Source organism: Rhinolophus sinicus, chromosome 1, assembly GCF_057876585.1.
Source record: "Rhinolophus sinicus isolate RSI-liver-muscle chromosome 1, RSI-T2T, whole genome shotgun sequence".
Lineage (NCBI taxonomy): Eukaryota > Metazoa > Chordata > Mammalia > Chiroptera > Rhinolophidae > Rhinolophus > Rhinolophus sinicus.
In genome coordinates, this window is record NC_142501.1 from 4,928,715 (window position 1) to 4,948,824 (window position 20,110).

A 20,110-nucleotide genomic window follows, 5' to 3' on the forward strand; every position below is an offset into this window, starting at 1 on the left:
TTCCTTTTGTTAATATTTGTTAGGCAGTACCCTAGCAGTACGTAGTCTAGTGTAATTGTTCCTCACCACTGGGGCACAATCCTTCTGAGTACTCCATCCAATTCCCCCTGAAGTATGAGGTTTTCCAGACTGGCAGGTGAAGCAGGCACTCTTCCCAGCCCCATGTGAGCACCAGACACTATTTCTGGCCCAGTATGCGTGCTGGCCACTGTTCCCCTCTAATTCTCTCAGATGGTTCTTTTCCTGGCCTCAATTGGTTTTCCTTATATACGTGCATCAGAAAGTACTTCAGCAGACCTCCAGAGTTCTCTCTATGTACGGCTTTCTCGTCTGGTTCTCTGCATGGGAACACTAGGCACCATGGTCTCTCCAGACTCTCAGCTTCATCTCTTCAACCATGAGAGTCTGCCGAGCTCTGCCCGGATTCCCTACCCCCACCACGGCACCATCGCCTGGAAACTCTCATGTAACACCTCTCACATGATTTGTTTTTTCTTAACAACCATCAGTGCCATTCATTGCCTGATGTCCCGTTCTTGAAAAACACTGTTTCGTATATTTGTCTGAATTTTCGGTTGCTCATGCAGGAGGATCAATTGGCTCCTTGTTTACAAGGCCACATCCAGTATCTCTTAATCTTTTTAAACCCATGTCCCCTTTTGATAAATAAACATATCTCATATTCTCCTTTAACATTCAAAGTAAACGAACAATACTTTTTAAGTCCGCCCTCTCTTCAGAGAGCCTGCTCAGCCCCCTTGGACACACTCCTGAGACCCTGGCACAGCTCCTGTGTGTGCCCGACAGTCTGAGTATGTCCTGCTCCTCACACAAAGTCAAATACCTGCTTAAACTCAACACCTGAGGGCCATCCAAAAATCCATGTTTATCAAGAATGCAGAAAACTGTTCAGAGTCCATTTTAAATCTTGGAAGGCACGATAACTACCAATTTTTTACATAAAGTATCATTGTTAGTTCTGACATAATGTTAGAATTAAATGCTGAATAAAACAGGAAAATGAGAAAACACTAATAGGCTATTAACACATTACTTTTTAAAGTACTAAAGGGACCACAAATAACAAGAGGATCCGTCCGTTAGGAGGACATGATGACCCTAAACACGCAGCAAACAAAGTGCATGAAGCAAAAACTGACAGCGCTGAAAGAAGACACAGACCCACCCACCATCACAGCTGGGACTTCAACCTCCCTCATAACAACAAACAGAACCACTAGACAGAAAATCAGTAAGGTTACAGAGGCTTGAATGACATACTTAACCAATAGATTTAACTGACATAAAAAGAACACCCCATTCAACAACAGCAGAATGTACCTTTTTTGTCAAGCGCCCACAGAACATTCTCCAAGACAGATCATATCCTGGGCCACTGCACAGACTTCAACAAATTTAAAAGAACAGAAACCTTACAGTGTGGATTTTCTAATCACAATGAAATCAAACTAGAAACTAATAAAAGAACGACAACAGGAAAATACCTATAAATATTTGAAAATCAATCAACGTACATGTAAATTATCCATAAGCCAAGAGGAAAATTAAAAAATACATAGAACTCAATGAAAATAAAAATACAACATATCAAATATGTGGAATCAAGGAAAAGCAGTGCTTACAGGGAGTTATAGCATTAAATGTTTATAATAGAAAAGCTGAGAGATCTCAAATCAATAATCTACATTCCTGCCTCAAGAACCTGGCAAAATAATAGCAAAATAAACCCAACGCAAGCAGAAGGAAGGAAATAACATAGACAAGAGCAGCAATCAGTGAAATTGAAATCAGGAAAAAAGCAGAGAAAACCAGTGAAGCAAAAAACTGGTTCTTTGAAAAAAAATAATAAAATTGATACACTTCTAGAAAGATTGACAAAAACTAAGAAAACAAGACACAAATCACCAATATCAGGAATGAAATGGGCTATCACTACAGATCCTGCAACCACTAAAAGTTAGTAAGAATTGGCTACAGGGGTGGCTCAGTTGGTTAGAGCGCGAGCTCTCAACAACAAGGTTACCGGTTCAATTCCCGCATGGGATGGTGGGCTGTGCCCCCTGCAACTGAAGATGGAAAACAGCAACTGAACTTGGATCTGAGCTGCGCCCTCCACAACTAGACTGGAGGACAATAACTTGGAGCTGATGGGCCCTGGAGAAACACACCGTTCCCCAATATTCCCCAATAAAATTTAAAAAAAAGAAAAACAAATGGCTATAAACAATTTTAGGCTCATAAATTTGACAACTTTCAATGCCTTGAAAGCTATAAACTACCAAAAACTTAACCAAAATAGACAATCTCAATAGCTCTATAACCCCTTAAAAACTGAATTTGTGATTAAAAATCTCTAGATAAAGAAATTTCCAGGCCCAGCTGGCTTCACTAGAAAATTCTAACAAATACTTAAAGAAAAATTAACATCACATCAATTTTATACAAGTTCTTCCCAAAAAATGGAAGAGGAGGAAATACTTCCTAATTCATTTTCATGAAGCTAGTATTACTCTGATATCAAAACCAGACAAAGCCAGTACAAAGAAAGAAAGAAAGAAAGAAAGAAAGAAAGAAAGAAAGAAAGAAAGAAAGAAAGAAAGAGAAAACTGCAGACCAATATTGTTTGTGAGCTTAGACATCAAAATCCTCAATAAAATTTAGCAAATCAAATTTAAAAAATGTGCAAAAAGAATTACACACAATGACAAAGTGGGATTTATTCAATTTATGATTGATTTTCAAATGTTAAACCAGGTGTGCAAGACTCGTTTAACATTTGAAAATCAATCATTGGACTCCTCCATTTCAACAGACTGAAGAAAAATCGTATGGTCATATTAATTAATGCAGAAAAAAGCATTTTAGAAAATCTAATACCCACTCACAATAAAAACCATCAGTGAGTTCAGAACAGAGAAGATTTCTCTCAGCTTGACAAAGGACACCTACATCTTACTTACTGGTGGAGGACGGAATGCCTTCCCCTTAAGGCTAGCACAAGGCAAGGATGTCGATTTTCACCGTGCTTGTTCAACACGGTGCTGGAAGTTCCAGCCACTGTAATTAGCAAGACAATGAAAGGCACACAGAACAACAGGAAGACACAAAACAGTCCTTATTTGCAGATGACATAGTTGTCTAGGTAGAAAACCCCCAGGAATCTACGAAAAACCTCTTGGAACTAGTAAGTTCAGCAAAGTTGCAAGATCAACATATACAAATAAATTACATTTCTATTTACTAACAATAAACATGCAGGAATGAAAATTAAAAACAATGCGATTTACAGTCATTCCAACGAAAATGAAATACTTAGGCATAAGCTTAACAAAAAATATACAGGATCCGTGTACTGAAAATAACAAAATGCTGATTAAAAAAAATCAAAGACTTAAATAAAGAAACATAATTGTATGTCAACTATAATTTAAAAATAAAAAAAGAAGTAGAAACACACTGGGTCATGGATAGGAAGACTCTACACAATAAACATGATCATTCTCCCCAAATTACAGGTTTAATATAATTATATCAAAATCCGAAGCAGATATTTGTGGACATAAATAGGTTTGCTCTCAAATGTATATGGAAAGGCACATGCCTGAGAAGGGCTAAAACAGTTGTGAAAAGAAGTATCAGGTGGGAGGAATGACTACCTAACAAAGACTCATGCTGACATCAAGACCGTGTGTACTGGTGAGGGGATAGATACACAGATGAACGGAACAGACCAGGAAACCCTGAAACAGACCCACACAGATATGCCCCATTGATTTTCGACAAAAATGAAAAAGCAATGGAGCAAAGACAGCCTTTTCAACAAATGTTGCTCGAGCAAGCGGACATTCATAATACGGTGTTTCCCTGAAAATAAGACCTAGCCAGACAATCAGCTCTAATGCATCTTTTGGAGCAAAAATTAATATAAGACCGGCTATTATATTATATTAATTATATTATATTATATTATATTATATTATATTATATTATATTATATTATACTCGGTCTTACATTATATAAGACCCAGTCTTATATTATAGTAAAATAAGACCAAGTCTTATATTAATTTTTGCTCCAAAAGCCGCATCAGAGCTGACTGTCTAGCTCGGTCTTATTTTCGGGGAAACGCGGTAAAAGAAAAATGAACTTCAGCTTAGGTCTCACATCTTATACAAGAATTAACTCAAAATGGATCATGGACTAAAAGGTAGAATGTAAAACCATAAAACTTTTAGAAAAACATAGAAGAAACCCTTCAGGATCTACAGCTAAGTAAAAAGGTCTTAGACTTGCTACCAGAAAGGAGCATGATCCCTAAAAGGAACAATTGGTAAGTTGGACCTCATCAAAATTAAAAATGTCTGGTCTGCAAAAGACCCTATGAAGAGGATAAAAAGACAAGTACAGTTTGTTTGAAAATATTTGCAAAGCAAATATCTGACAAAGGACACATATCTTGAATATATAAGGAAATTTCAAAACCGAACAATGAAAAACCAAAATTCCAGTTAGAAAATAGGTAGAAAACATGAAGAGACATTTTACCGAAGAGAATGTATCGATGACAAAATAGGCACCTGAAAAGGTTTCCACATCATTTCCCACTGGGCCTCTGCAGACAAAAACCACAACAAAATATCACTGCACACCTATCAGAATGGCTAAAGTAAAAAAAATACCACCACCACCAAATGCTGGTGAGGATGTGGACAAACGGGATCATTCAGACATTGCTGGTGGGAATGTAAACTGGTGCGCCTACTCTGGAAAACAGTTGTGCAGTTTCTTATAAAACTAAACATACAACTACCATATGACCCACAATTGCATTCTTTAGCATTTATCCCAGTGAAATGAAAACTTACATTCACACAAAAATCTGTACACACACCGAAAGCACAAGTGACAAAAGAAAAAAAAGGAGACATCAAAATCTTAAAGTTTTGTGCTATAAACACTGCCATCAAGAAAGTCAACTAACTCATCAAGTGGGAGAAAATATTGGTTAATCATGTAACTGATAAGAGACTTGTATTCAGAACACATAAAGAACACTTCCAAGTCAACAACAAAAAGACAAATATCCCAATTAAAAAACAGGGAAAGGATTTAAACAGACATTTCTCCAAGGAAGATATACAAACGGCCAACAGGCACATGAAAACACGCTCTCCCTGATGTCATTAGTCATCAGGGAGCTGCTAATCAAAACCACAATGAGATGTCACTTCACACCCACTAGGATGCTAGAATCAAAAAGACAGACCATAACAAGTGCTGGCGAAGATGTGGGGAAAACGGAACTCTGATACGTTGCTAGTGAGGATGTAGCCATTTGGAAAAAAGTCTAGCAGTTCCTCAAAAAAGTTAATATACACTTACTATAGGACACAGCCATTCCAACTCCAGAGCAATGAAAATATACGTCTACACAAAACCTTATACGTGAATGTTCACAGCAGCCTTATTCATCATAGCAAAAAAGTAGAAACTACCTAAATGTCCACCAACTGATAAATGAGAAAATAAAATATACTATATTTATACGATATTTTTGATGATAAAGAGAAATGTACTGATTCATGCTACAACATGGATGACCCTGAGCGAAAGACCACATGTCGTGTGAATCCGTTTATATGAAATGTCTAAGATTGGCAAATCATAGAGACAGAATGGAGATTAGCAGTTGCCTAGGGCTGGGGCAGGAGGGTACAGGGAACGGGCATGAGGGTAGAGGGAACGGGCATGAGGTTTCTTTCAGGGGTGACCAAAATGTTCTAGAATTAGATTGTGGTAATGGCTGCACAGCCCTGTAAGTATAATAAAAACCATGGAACTGTGCCCTTTAAATGAGTACTGTATGTCAACCACATCGCAATGGAGCTACTTCAAACGAAACCAAAAAACCTGTACAAAAATGTCCACAGCAGCTTGATTCATAACCCTGAACTAGACACGACCTCGACGTCCTCTGACGGGTGAATGGTGGAGCAGATGTGGTACATCCATCTGGGGAGTACTACACAGCCACAAAGAGGAAGGCGTACTGACACACCCAACAACGTGGGTGTATCTTATAGCAATTACGCTGAGTGAAAAAAGCCAATCCCAACAGGTCCCACACTGCACGATTCATCACGCAACGTTCTTGAAAGTGACAAAATGATCGGAATGAAGAGCAGATTGCCAGGGATAGGGAAGGGTGGGGGTGTCAGGGATCCATGTGGCTGTGAAAGGCCGACATGAGGGGTCTCTGGGTGACAAAAGTGTTCTCTATCTTGACGGCACCGATGTCCATATCCCATTTGTGATGTTGTACTATTGTTCTCAGGATGTTACCATTGGGGGCATCTGGGGAAAGAGGACTGGGGTCTCCCCTTTTTATTTCTTACAACTGCATATGAATCTACAATTATCTCCAATTTTTTAAAAATTTAAGAAAAGTACTAAAAGGGAGGTAAGTTAGGAGTGATACTTTACGAATCGGTGACCTGTTACTCACTCATACTTTCCGATCTGCAGGTTTTAGAATCCAAACATAGCAATAAATGTGGCTAGGATACACCAGGTAGACACTGCCTTTTTCGCTTGCTTTTGAACTTTTTATTTGGATGTAATTTCACTCACAGAAAAGTTGTGCGCGTGCATACACACACACACACACAAACAGCACAAAGAATACCATAAACCCGTTACCCATATTCACTGATGATCAACATTCTACCCATTTGTTTTATCATTTGCTTTTTTTATAGGTAGGTAGCCATATGTGTGTGTGTGTGTGTGTGTGTGTGTGTGTGTGAGTGTGTGTGTGTGAAGCGTGGCCCTATCTCCCTCAGTATTTATTCAAGGACGTGTGTGCTCTGACAAAGGACATTCTCTTCCACACCACAGCACCCTTATCAGTTTCACTAAATTTAATACAAACAATGATCTATGATTCAAAGTCAAATTCTGTCAGTTGCCCCAACCACGTCCTTGATAGTACTTTTTTCCTCCAGTACAGGAGCCAGTGAAGGGTCAGGTCCTGCCTTTTGTTCTCATTTCTCTTAATCAGAACCAATGCCACAGCTTTTCTTTGTGTTTTACAATACAGAGAGTTTTAAGAACTACCATTTCCACCTCTCCTCCCATTTTAAACAGGATGTAGGAACGGCCTGAATTCCTACCTGTAGTAACCCGGATCTTAGCAGGTATCTGCAGGGAAGGATCAACACCTAGTAAGAACCCTAACTAGAAGTATCCTAGGTCCCGGGTTCTTCTGCAGGCTCCCAGGCTCTCCCAGAACTTTCACGCCCTCACTTTTGTCGGGGTGCCAGCTGGAAAGGCTTACGCAGCGCTCCTACTTGGCACTGGAGGTTCCCAGAGCCACACAGCTTCAATTCCTATTCACCAAGACAAATCAAAGAACACTGGAAACGGAGTTATTCTGTAAATTCCACAAAAAGAGAGTAAAAGCACAGAAACCAAACCTCCCTGGCACTGACTTAAGCAGCTCGACAGCACTCAGACACCCAGGGCACGTTCGGAACAGCGCCCCAAGTGCCTTCTGCAGTGGCTGTTCTGCTTGTGCCACAACTCCTCTTCCAAAGGAACAAGGGTGAATGTGACATAACACGAAGGGAACAGAAGCGCTGTGCTTATGAAAAAGAATTGGAATTTTCTGCTATAAAGCTCTGCATAAAAATAAGAAACGAGAAACCTACTAAGGGTTTATTCCTAAGACCCAGTGCTGGGGATTGAAGGAAGCAGTCATGTGTCTGGGATAATTACGTGCTTCCACTGGGCAAAACGTGGGAGCGCACGAGGAACCTGTCAAAGCCCCATGCTCTATATGCAGAAGGCCCCGCACAGCCACCCTGCTAGGAAGGGAGCACATCTGAGGCAGGAAACAGCTGTCAACATGCCTTGTATCCAACACGCCCTCATGTGACCTTGGTCTTTCACGTCTGCACGAAGTTACGGGATAGGGTCCTTTGGACAGTCTGGTTTGTTTGTTGTTTATTTTGAAAGACTGCTTTCTTCCTAAATCACTTGCGTCCATCCCGTCACCACCCCAGCGCCCGGCATCACTCCCTCCCACCTGGCTTCCTATAACAGCCTCCTAACTGCTGGCCCCCTCGCCAGCTCTCTCCATCCCCAAGGGTGTCACGGATTGCTGCAGGTGTACCCTGAAGTACAGCCCCGATCATACCACCCCTGTTTGGGGACTTCTGAAGAGCATCAGTTCCAAATTCCCAGATTTGCAGGAAGGGAAACAGACCAAGGATAAGCATCATCCAAGGCCACGTGGCTACTCAAACCCAGACCGGACCCCAAGTGAGTCCCCCGCCCTCCATGCAGTACAGTGTTCTCCCATCACACCCGCTGGCCTGCCCGAGCCACACACTTCTGGCTGTAAAAGCCCCACTGGCCTCGTGACCAGACTGCAGCTTCTGTCCCTGGCCCCTGACAACAGCCAGAGGGAGTCTTTCACATCTAAATCAAAGTGTGTCACATCCCCACTGAGAACCCTCCATCCCCAGGGCTGCTTTCACAGTACAACCAGAGCCCTTGCAATGTCCCCAAGGCCCTCCTCAGTGACCTGCTGCCGCCTCTGGGCCCTCATACCCTCCTCTTCTCCGGGACATTCCTCCACAGTCACACTTCCTCGTGTTCCTCCCATGAGCCTGGCCTGGCTGCCCGCTCTGCCAGGACGCTCTGCATCCTGTGTCTGCTTAGCCACTCTCACCTTCCAGTCCTTCCTCACCCGAGGCCATCCTTGCAGCTCCCTCACCCTCCCTGACCGGCTCATCGGCCCTACTACGCATGCCTTCCCCCTGCACCCAGCCTCTTCTAACACACCAAGCCACGTACTGGTCACTACACTTCTCATCCGTCTCTCCCTGCCAGAGCGCCAGCTCTGTGACAGAGGGATTTGGTGGGGGTTTTCCCCGCTTATGGACCCCCAAGGGCTTCGGGTGATGCCTGGCACTGAGAAGCTTAAATATTTGATGAAGTCTGATGGTGAATGAATCAATCTTCTCTTCATCTCCCCCTGTAAACCCTGTATTCTGGCCAAAGTCAATGAGTCAGTGTGTGCCAAACACACCTTTCCAGCCTCGGTACATTATCCTGTTCCTGTGCCTGGACTGTCTCTCATTCCTGCACATTTTAGGGGAAGCTCAAGTACCACTTCCTCCCAAAAGCCCTCACAGATCCACCCAAGTGGAAGGACCCTGTCCATCCTGTGCGTCCCCACTGCTCACATCACAGGTCTCCACAGATGCCTTTTCTGCCCTTAAAGAGAATTCACATTTGCCACCTTCCTCTCAAATACAAGGCAGGTGTTCAGTAAATATTGACTGAATGAACCCAACACCCTCCTACATTCTGGATATTGTTTCCTTCCTTACAAAAAAGGAAAAAAAAACTCGTAATATTTAAAGTAACAAACCTACGAAAAGAACCTATGCAGAAGTTACCACCAGTATTTAAAGGGCAAATGCTGGGTGTAGAACAAAGGCTTTTCTAAAGAAACAAGGATGAATGCAACTTAAAGTGACAAGAATGCTGAGGGAACAAACAATCTAAGACTAAAAGGAAATTGTTACTGTAAAGTTCCAGTACATCCTAAGACATCCTGGAAGTGGGTGCATTTAAGAGTTTTAGGGCCATTGACACTGAAATCGGTTCTGAGAGTCCACGCCATTCACTTAAACACATACTTGTGTTAGATGTCAGTGTCCCTCGAATGGCCTTTCTGAAGAGAGCCGACACCTGTCCAATATAGACTTGTCTCTTCCATGAACATGGTATAGACATCTATTTATTTGGGCCATATTTAATTTCTCTCAATAATGTAATCAGTTTTCTTCCCCCCTCCCTTTCTTTTGCCTCCCCCCAACTCCGGTTCAAGCCGTTGTTTCTCAGTCTAGTTGTGTAGGACACAGCTCCCTGGCCCATGCTGGTGTTATGAGCCTTGTGCTCCCCCGGCTGAGGCAGTCAGTCGCCAGTCATCAGTTGGCTGCTCAGAGCAGCTCATGGCAGCTCTCCCGGCTGCCAGCCACTCACAATGGCTACCAGCCACTCACGCTGGCCGCTGGCCACTCATGGTGGCACACGGTAGCCCACGGCAGTACACAGCAGCCTGCGGCAGCACACGGCAGCCCACGGCAGGTCACCGCGCTCATGCCAACCTCCGGCTGCTTACCAGCAGCCCAGCTCCAGGGAGAACTGTTGTTCACAATCTTAGCTGTAGAGGGCGCAGCTCACTGGCCCAAGTGGGAATCGAACCAGTGGCTTTCGGCATTAGGAGTGCGGCGCTCCAACTGCCTGATCCCCCGGGCCGGCCCCGTAATCAGTTTTTTCAGTAGAAGTCTTGCATACCTGTTTTAGATTTATTCTGAGGTACACAATATATATATTTAAAATTTATCTTCTAATTACTAGACTATTAGTTTTAGGTTTACATAAAAATTTAGTAGTAAATACAAAGAGTTCCTATGTACCCCCCCAACTTCCCCTCCATAGTTTCCTTATTGGTGACATCTTACATTAATTAGTATGATACATTTGTTACAACTGATGAGCCAGTACCAACATATTAATCAAAGTCCATAGTTTACATTAGTGCTCCCTCTTGGTGTTGGACATTCTGTGGGTTTGGACAAACGCATAATGATATGTATCCCTAGTACAGTGTCACACAGAGTATTGTCACTGCCCTAAAAACCCTCTGCGTTCTGCTTGTTCATCCCTCCCCCAACCCCTGACAGCCACTGATCTTTTTACTGTCTCTAAAGTTTTGTCTTTTCCAGAATGTGATAGAATTGGAATCATACAGTGAGTGTGTAGACTTTTCAGTTTGGTTTCTTTCAGGTACATGATACTTTTGATAATAATGTCAGTGATATCATTTACCAAAATGTTTTCCAAAGTTTTATGTTCCCGTCATTGGTGGGCGAGAGTTGCTCCTTTTCCACATCTTCAGCCTTTTAAGTTTTAAGTTGTAGCCATTCTGGTTGCTACGCAGCGATCTCTCCCAAACAGTGATATCTTCTACTACTCATTTGCATTTTCCTAATGACTAATGATGTTGAACATCTTTGCATGTGCTTACTTGCCTTCCAATGCCCTTTGTTGAAGAGTTTATTCAAATCTTTTGCCCATTTTTGCTTTAATTCTTAACTTGGTAGTCTCCTTATTGAATTGTAAGAGTTCTTTACATATTCCAGATACAAGTCCTTTGTCAGACATATGTTTGCAAATATTTCCTTCAAGCCTGTGGCCTGCCTTTTCACTTCTTAAGTGTCTTTTGATGAGCAAAAGTTTATAATTTGGATGAAGTCCAATTTATTTTCTTGTATAGTTTATGCCTTTTGAATCACTTATAAGAAATCTTTGCCAAACCCCAAATCACTGATTTCTTCTATGTTTTCTTCTGGAAGTTTTATAGTTTTTAACTCTTACCATTAGGTCTATGACCCATTTCAAGTTCTTTTATTATTTTCTTTTAATATGGTGTGAGAAGAGGGTTGCAGTTTGTTGTTTTGCATATGACTATACTATTTGTTGAAAAGATTATCTTTTCCCACTGAAATGACTTCTCACTTTGTTGAAAAGCAACTGACCATATACAGTGAGTCTACTTCTAGGCTTGCTCTTCTACCCCAGTCACCTGTGTGTTTTCATGCCAGAACTATACTATCTTGAGTACTGTACTTCTATAACAATTCTTGAAGTCAGGGAGTCCAAGCACTCTGACCGTGTTCTTTTTCAGAGTTGTTTAGCCACGCACGTTCCTCCGCAGTTCCATATAATTTTAGAGCCAGCTCGTCATATTCTACAAATAAGCATGCTCAGATTCGATCTTGACTGCTTGTTTTGTAAACCATTTTGTGAAGAATTTCCATCTTAATGATACCGAGTCTTCTGATTCAAGAGCATGGTAAACTTGCCATTTTTTTGGGTCTTTTAAATCGTCTCTCAGCAACGTTTCACAGATTTCACTGTACAGGTCTCATGCATTTTATCCCTAAGCATTTCTATTTTTTTGATGCTTCGTTACTTTTTAAAAGTTAAACTAACCTTGCATTCCCAGAAGAAACCCAACTTTCTGCACACTGACGATGTCCTGGCCTCGTCTTCTGTCTTCCATTGTTTCAGTTGAGAAATTCTCTCTGAATTGTTGCTCCTTTGCAAGTAATGGCTTTTTTTGTTTGGGTTTTCACCTTGAGCTTCTTTAAAGACTATCTCTTGGTCTTTGCTTTTTTCACCAGTTTTACTATAGTGTGTCCACATATAATTTTTTGTTTGTTTTTAATTCTGCTAGTAGTTCTTTAGGATTCTTGAATTAGTGATTTGATATATTTTGCCTGTGTTGGAAAAACTCCAGCCGCTGTCTCTTCATATATTGCTTCTGCCCGCCCCCCCGCCCCATCCTCCTAGGATTCCAATCACACGTAGAATTCTTCACTATATGCTCTGTATTTGCATTCCACTCCATTGTCTCTGTGCACCATTTTAGATATTATCTCCTGACCTGTTATAATTCATCAATTCACTCATGAGTTGTATCTACTCTGCAGTGATATCCATCTACAGAATATGTAATTTTGGTTCTTGTATTTTTCAGTTTTATCATTGCTACTGGAGTTTTCAAATCAATGTCCTTTTTAAAAATATAATTTCTAGTGCTCTACCACAATTCCCAATCTTATCTTTCATCTTCTTAAATATAGTAAGCAAGCTTATTTTAAAGTTTGTGTTTTACAAGTCTCATACTTAAGAGTCCTGGGGGTCTGTATCTATCATCTATTATTTCTACTGGTTCATGAGGTCTCCTCTTCTCGTATGGTTGGTTGGTTTTGTTGTGTGCCATTACTGTACAGTCTTGATGTGCATGGAAGTACCAAACCATAAAAAGTATCGTGCAAAGCAGAAATCATGCAAAATGATTTTACTAATCAATGGCTAAATCATAACTATTCATGACCTTTAAAAATTTTTGTCAAAACATTAAAAACTCATTGTTGTTGTAAATAAAAAGAAAATAATAAACAATAATAAAAAACTAGTATCTATTTAGTGAGCTGTAATTAAAACATTAGAAACACTGAAAATTAAAGTGCTTTCTTTTCTCCTAAGAAACTTTTCAAGAGCAGTTTGAACCGTCCTTGCCTTCTTCTCATCGAATAACTTACCATACAGAGTGAATCCCTTTTCTATGCGTTAGCAAACTGTCATACTCCTGTCTAAGTCAGGAGTATGCTGGATTAGCTTCCAGCATTTTGTCCTTTGCACTTTCACTGTCATGAAATACCTTAGCGCATTCCTTTACGTGAAGTGTTTCACTGAGATCACTTCCTCTAGGACACCTTCATCTTTTCCATCGCAATCACTTTCCTCGTTTTTGTTGATAAGTTGCCTTTACTCAGTTCCTCTGGCTGCCTGTCTTGAGTTTTCCAAATGGCAGCAATTTTTTCTATGACTCCATTTATGTTTGATTCGAATTTTACTTCCATCGTTATCATTTGTCACTTACTTGCCACACTTTCATCTGTTAGCCAATTCCTCTTTCACTTATCTATTCTTCTGAACTATCACATGGGTTTTTCAATGCGAGACAGAGGTAACACTGCACACTTTGCTGTGTGTGAAGTGAATGACATGCACAGGGACCAATCACAGACCAACTCTGAAAGGAGTGACAGGATTGGTCACTGGTACTTATACACATCTGTTATCTATGTAGTGATTTGTGGACTGGACTGTTGGCAGTGCAGACGGTACTTTCTGCAACCCCTCACAGTTAATGTGCCACAGTAACTAAAATGTGAGCCACGTTGTTGGGGACTGGTTTTATTATTTAACTCAAATTTGGTAATTCAAATTTGGTAATTCAAATTTGTGGATAATAGAATGGAGCAAAGTGAGGACTGCCTGTATCTGAAAAATTGTTCTTAGAAATAAAGTGATGCTCTGTTCCTCCAAAGAAATGCATTTGTTTCTGCCCGGCATTGGCAGTCCCAGCAATCTGGGATCACGTTATTCCAACCTCAAGGTCGGAGACGTTAGAAATGGGCTTCAATCCTTGAGCAACTGATCCATTCCTAGTCACCTATGTTCCTAGGGGGCAGCTTTTTGGGGCTCCAACCCAAAGTTTGAAATGTTTACCAGGGTGTTCCCTTTCTTAGAGGCTTTATATCCCAAATCTTGACTCCTAGACTCACAGAGTGCTACTTAGGTTCTTAACTACTTTGTCCATACATTGGCCAACACCCAGGGACAAAATGGCCCCAAATGTCGTATTTCCACTTCTGGAGACCTCAGCCTGGAGACTGTTCACTATATGGTGAGCTCTCCAGGGACTGGGCATACGTACGTTCGAAAATGCTTTCCAACCTTTTCAAGTTCACTTCCAAACTACTGAGCCGTTACCAGAAATGGGGCTCCCTATCTTAACGTGTTTAAAGCATGAATAGTCATGAATATTTATGAGCTCTGCAGTTTGAAATGGTTATGCTTCTCCTTATTTTTTACTCCCTCCAAAGAAGCATTTCTGCACTTTTCAATAGATCCACAGACTGAAATACAGGAAAGCAACTGCATTTTCTTAAGGTTTTCATGACTGTCCTTTAAGGTTCTCCTCATATCCGGGCAATACCTAATACTCAAATCACAACTTTCTAATACAACGCCAACAACAGTCAGAACAGAAAAACCGTCCTCTTTTCAACACGTGCAAAGACACAGATCAGTAAGTGGAAAGGAAGGCTCGTCCATTCGACAGATTTTCTAAGCTAGGCTAGGTTGTGGCCACTTTGGGTCCAGGAGTGAAGAAAACACAAATACCCTTCTCTCCCAACCCCTGGATCTGCCGTCCTAGGGAGGGAGACAGAAAAGAACCAACAATTGTAGCACACACTGTGTTAGCTGGAGACAGGGATGGGGGAGGGCTGCCGTTATAAGGGGGCAGAGAAGGCCTCCGCATGGAGGGAATGAGCACTTATGATATCCTTCCTCCGTATAAGTGGAGACTTGAAGCTGGGAGGATCCCACGGGGCCCCACGACCTCCCTGTACCCCAGCCCTCTCCATGGCTCGCACCCTCACCAGCCACAACGCGAGTGTTTCTCCTTGGCACCGACCAGCCTCATGGAGGGGAGGAAGGTGCTGCCAGGCTCTGCTCTTACTGGGCTGTTTCGCATGTCACTCCCCTAAAATTCTCCCCGCCCGTGCGAGGTTTTGGTTAGCAGCCGTCCCTTAGCTGCCCAATGCACCAGGCAACTCTGGTCACAGCTCTTAGCTCTGATACTACAGATGTGCCCTAACAGGTCACCCACACTCCAGTACAGACACGACATACTGTGGCCTCAGTGCCCCCAACTTCTGGAGCAGGTGTTAGCTGCCAGGGGACTGTGAGTTCCATGAGGGCAGGACCATGGGGTGGGGCCAAATAATGGTCCACGCTCCTCTCCAGGAGCCCATGGACATGTGACCTGGCACGGCAAAGGGGCTCTGCAGGTGTGGTTAGGGTCCCCTCCCGCCCCCGGAAGATACATCCACGTCCTACCCTCCAAGAGTTTGGAATGGGATCTATTGAAATAGAATCTTTGCAGATGTAATTAGTGAGGAGGAGGTCATACTGGAGTAGGGGGGGTCCAAATCCAATATGACTGGTGTCCTTATAAGAAGGGGAAATTCGGACACGGACACACACACAGACACGCACGGAGAACCACGTGATGACAGAGGCAGGGGACTGGAGTGATGCTTCTACAAGCCAAAGCATGCCAAGGGTTGACAGCCACCAGCAGAAGTTAAGAGGAGGTAGGCAAGGGTCCCACCCAGACTCAGAGGGAGTGCGGCCCTGCCGACACCTTGACTTCAGACTCCGGCCTCCAGAAGGCCAAAGGATACATTTCTATTGTTTAAAGCCCAGGTTGTGGGGCATTGTTACAGCTGCCCCAGGAGACTGACACGGGTGAAGACCCTGGAAGGGGAGACTAGCCTGGATTAGCCAGGTGGGCCCAATCGAATCAATTGAGCCCTTAAAAGCGAGAACTTTCTCTGGCTGCAATGAGGCAGAGGTCGGTCAGGGAGATTCAGAGCGAGGGAACGACTCTGCCCACATTGCTGGTTTGACGACCAAGAGGCCACGAGCAAAGGGACGTGGCACCTCCGGCTGACAACCGGCAAGGAAACAGGGACCACAGATGGTGTTCAAAACTCACAGAATTGTACATCTAAAAAAGGATGACTTTTACTGTATGTAAATTATCCCTCAATAAACTTGACTTAAATAAACAACTCAAACCCATCCCCATTGCCTGCTTTTTAGGCAGACTAATGGAGGGAGGCGAGTCCGGCGTTGGAAGGCGGCCCAACACATCACCACGCCCACAGAGGGGGGCAGCGGGGGACTGGCTCGAGGGCCCCGTGGGACACAGCTGCCTCCCTCCCCACAGCCCGGCCACAAAGCAAGCCTGCCCTGAGGGCCCTGACACCACTCGCTGTCTATTACCTTAGGAAAGGGGCTTGCCTTTGGCCGGGTTAGAATTTACCTTTCACTTGTATCAAAGCAAAGTGTCAAGCCAGGGGCGCACAGGAGCAGCTCCTGTCCCTTCAAGCTGGCCTTTCCGGCAGCAATTGTCGTGCTTCCATGACCAGGGCAGACTCACTACTTGGAGGGCCTATCTGCTTTCAATGCTGGAACCACCACACAAAGAGAAGGCACACGCGCTCACTTCTCATACGTGGACCCTGCTTCCCGAAGGCAGCTCACTGGATACGTGATTACAGTTCACCTTCACCTATGACTCAATGCTGCTGACCTAAGTGGGTCAAAAGGATTTCACTTGAGCATTTAATGCCCTTAAGATAATCATCAGAACTAAACTGGGTTCTGAAATTTCCTGGATCACTTGTATTCATTCTTTCCCGTCTACCAACTTAGTCCTTTTAGTGAAGGGAAATTCTGAATTTAAAGACAAGTATGAATTGAGCCACGCACTCAGATCACTGTTAGAACGCTGCTCAGTCCTCCGTGCCGCTCGGTGCTGCAGGGAGAAGAGCCCCCTGACCTCTGCCCACCTGCCTCCCCGGCCCCCACCCCCCTGCTCTCTAAGTTGGCTCCTGCCCCACATGGCGACACTATTATCTTTCCTCAGGTCAGAGCCACACACCTTGTGTAGTACAGAGCTTTCCCCAAGCAGGTGACTGCACCTGCTGCTTTCCGCAGCACCCAGAACACTGCCTGGCACACAGTAGGTACTCAGTAAAGATCTGTTGACTAATGAATGAGCTCCAGAAGAAATGACTGAAATATTCAATGACAACTGCCACAGTAAAGGCAGACTGTGTCCAATCAGAGAGAGTCAAACTGCCAGAGGGTTCTCTGAAGGACAAAATTCCTGCGTCTAGTTTGGGGGAGAATCAAGGAAGGCTTCACGAAGGAGGTGGCATTTGATTAAGCCTCGAAGGAATCTCAGAGGGGGGCCAGGGGGAGCCACAGGCTCACGAAGCCACTCCTGTAGCTCCTGCTGGCTGCACAGTCACAGACAATGGTGAATATGGCAGCTATGGCTTCCAACCTCTGATCTCCGACCCCCAGGGGTCTGCGACTCATGGAGAGAGGGACCTTCATCCAGCTGCCATGCAAATGAACACATCATACATGCGTATTTTGGAGGAAAAGCACCGAGGGTTGTAAGTGTTCGCATCAGAGGTCGGCCTGGGCAGGAAGGTCAGGAAGATTTCCCTGAGAAAGTAATTTTAGGCTGCGATCTCAAAGGTAGAGATCTCATGGGGGTGGGGAGGTGGCTGAGGGTCAGGGAGTGTCCTAGGTGTGCGACAGGAACTGGAAATGGCCAGTGTAGAAAGGATGGCGGCCCCCAAGAGTCAGGGCCGTGCCTTCCCACGCACCACAGATGCCGGCCAGTGAGGGTGGATGAGTCTGTGTTAAAGCTGAGTGTGAACAATAAGCAAAGGAACAGCTATAGAGTCCTGTGTGCCAGGCACAACCACCCATGGAAAGCACTAGCATGCTTCCCACTTGCAGATGAGGAAACTGAGGCACAGGCCAGATGAGCGGCCCATCCCAAGCTGAGCTGCTAAGCAGCGGGCAGGACCCGGCACTTGTCCTGTTTCTGTGGCCCCAGCGGAGGCCACTTCCTGGACAGGGAGGAAGACAGGGCGACTCAAAACCAAACCTTCTGAGTCTGAGTGTCCGAGAGGGTTGGGGTGACATCAGAAAGACTGGTGGATAGAGGGCCTGAGGTCATGACAACAGTGACCAAGGGCAGGGGCCTCTAGGGAGGGGGCAAGGGTGGCAGGGTCCAGGCCACCATAGAGATTTCAGGCAGGCACAGGGAGAGGGAAAGCCCGCCGGGCCCTGGGGAAGGTACACGCACCATCAGAAAGCGGTCCCTGGGCAATTTCACTTCACGTGTGTGGACATGACGATGGCAGCTGACTTAGAATGTGAGATGGATGGGTGTGTTCGTGCCTTAGACTGGAATTTCATCCTTTCAGCTCATAAAATGAATTGCTTTTCTGAGTTCTCCGTTTAATTGCTTGCTCTCCTCTTGCAGAGGTTTCATCCTCAGAGACTGTGCCAGTTGTAATTGGGCATGTATCTTTCTGAAACGCCTATCAAGGAAATGGTTTATCCTACTCAGGAAGCCTACATTTAAATCCATTCGTTCCAAACAGAGTAACTAAGTGCTTCCTAGGTATTGTGCGCCTTTGTCAGTCCATGGACATAGCTGCTTTTATTTCCCTTCTAGATTCTTCTTTCTCTTAAGTCTTGTGCTTCTATTCGTATTAAAGATTACCGGCCGTCCTTGAATGTGGTTAAATATTCACCTTCACTTAGACTTCTGACCTACACACTAAACGCTAACTTTGTTAGATTCATCTAAGTAAAGAGAATAGAGCAGGACAAAAGTCAATAATTTTCAGTTTCCAGAGTGAAAGAAAAATACCATGTTTTTCTCATCTTATATTGATATCCTGCACTCTAAATTCCCACAAAAAGCCCAGGACTTTGAAAGAATTACTCCCGCTTTCCACCTACCGCTTGGTCACCATCTTCTGTCATCCTCAGCCAGGGGTGCTAACCTTCCTCTTTTGCTTCAACACAGCAGACATGGTTGGCAGGGACAGTCTCGGGTGTTCCAGCTGCTCCAGCGATGGATGGACAGCCCTTGACCCACCACCCATGGACTCTCCGTCTCTTTCAGAACTCCTGCCCCCACTGGTGAGTGTGCATACCTTCGCCCTACCTTCTTGCCAGTTCTAGAACCTTCTTTCTCCACTCTAGGCATAAACATTTCCACCCCCACTTCTCTTGTTATCACTTGTCACACAAGTTCTTTTAACCTGTTTGTGCTGGTCTTTTCTCTCAAGGAAAAGCAGCTTTGAATGCTTCTAAAGCCTCTGAGAGCTTTCTCTTCTTCACGCCTCTTCCTTGTCACAACCTTCCTCTTAGGCTCTCACTCCCACTAAGCTTTCACTGTCAACATAGTCGCACAACTGAACTAAAAAAAAAAAAAATCTGCTGTCTCTTCCAGGACTCCTTGCTGAATATAATGGACTAGGTTTATTTTTATGATTTGAGAACTACAGCAACAGACTATCTTCCTTTCTGGAAAATGCTCTCCACGAGCGAGTTTTTCCAAGGAACAGAGCAAACGGAGGTAGCTTTCTGAACTTCTCTGTACCCTGGCCTGCCTGCTGTGGCCCAACTTCTCTGCAGGGACAGGGTGGGATCCGAAACTCCCCTGCCTCGACCTGGCGACAGACTCTCATGTTTGTCAAAGTGGAAAGAAAGGCGATCAGAATACTCAAGCAAACCCTCCCCTCGCAATCCTAAAATCCTAGGATGTAAACACATCAAATACTGCCGTTTGTTTCTACTGTAAATAACTTCCACACACCGAGGGATGATTCAATTTAAAACAGATTTCAAATTTCTCAGAACAATTTCCCTTTTAAACATCATTGACATGAATCCCATGTCCAATGCAAAGACAGAAAAACAGAAATAGAAAGTGAGTGGACACTTCCTAAGACACTAACCCAGTTAATAAGCTGTCCCATA

General features: G+C 43.8%; 1 protein-coding gene across 2 annotated transcripts in view; it reads right to left on the reverse strand.

The window, feature by feature from the left end:
* Positions 1-20,110, reverse strand: part of PPARA (peroxisome proliferator activated receptor alpha) — a 65,275-nt gene that overhangs the window by 40,793 nt on the left and 4,372 nt on the right. Inside the window, exon 1 of one of the 2 annotated variants that reach the window (XM_074326569.2) lies at positions 19,085-19,219. The exons of the other annotated variant lie outside the window; for it this stretch is intronic. The gene's annotated coding sequence lies outside the window, so the exon portion shown is untranslated. Of the gene's footprint in view, positions 1-19,084; positions 19,220-20,110 lie in introns of those variants that run through there. 2 annotated transcript variants of the gene reach the window in all.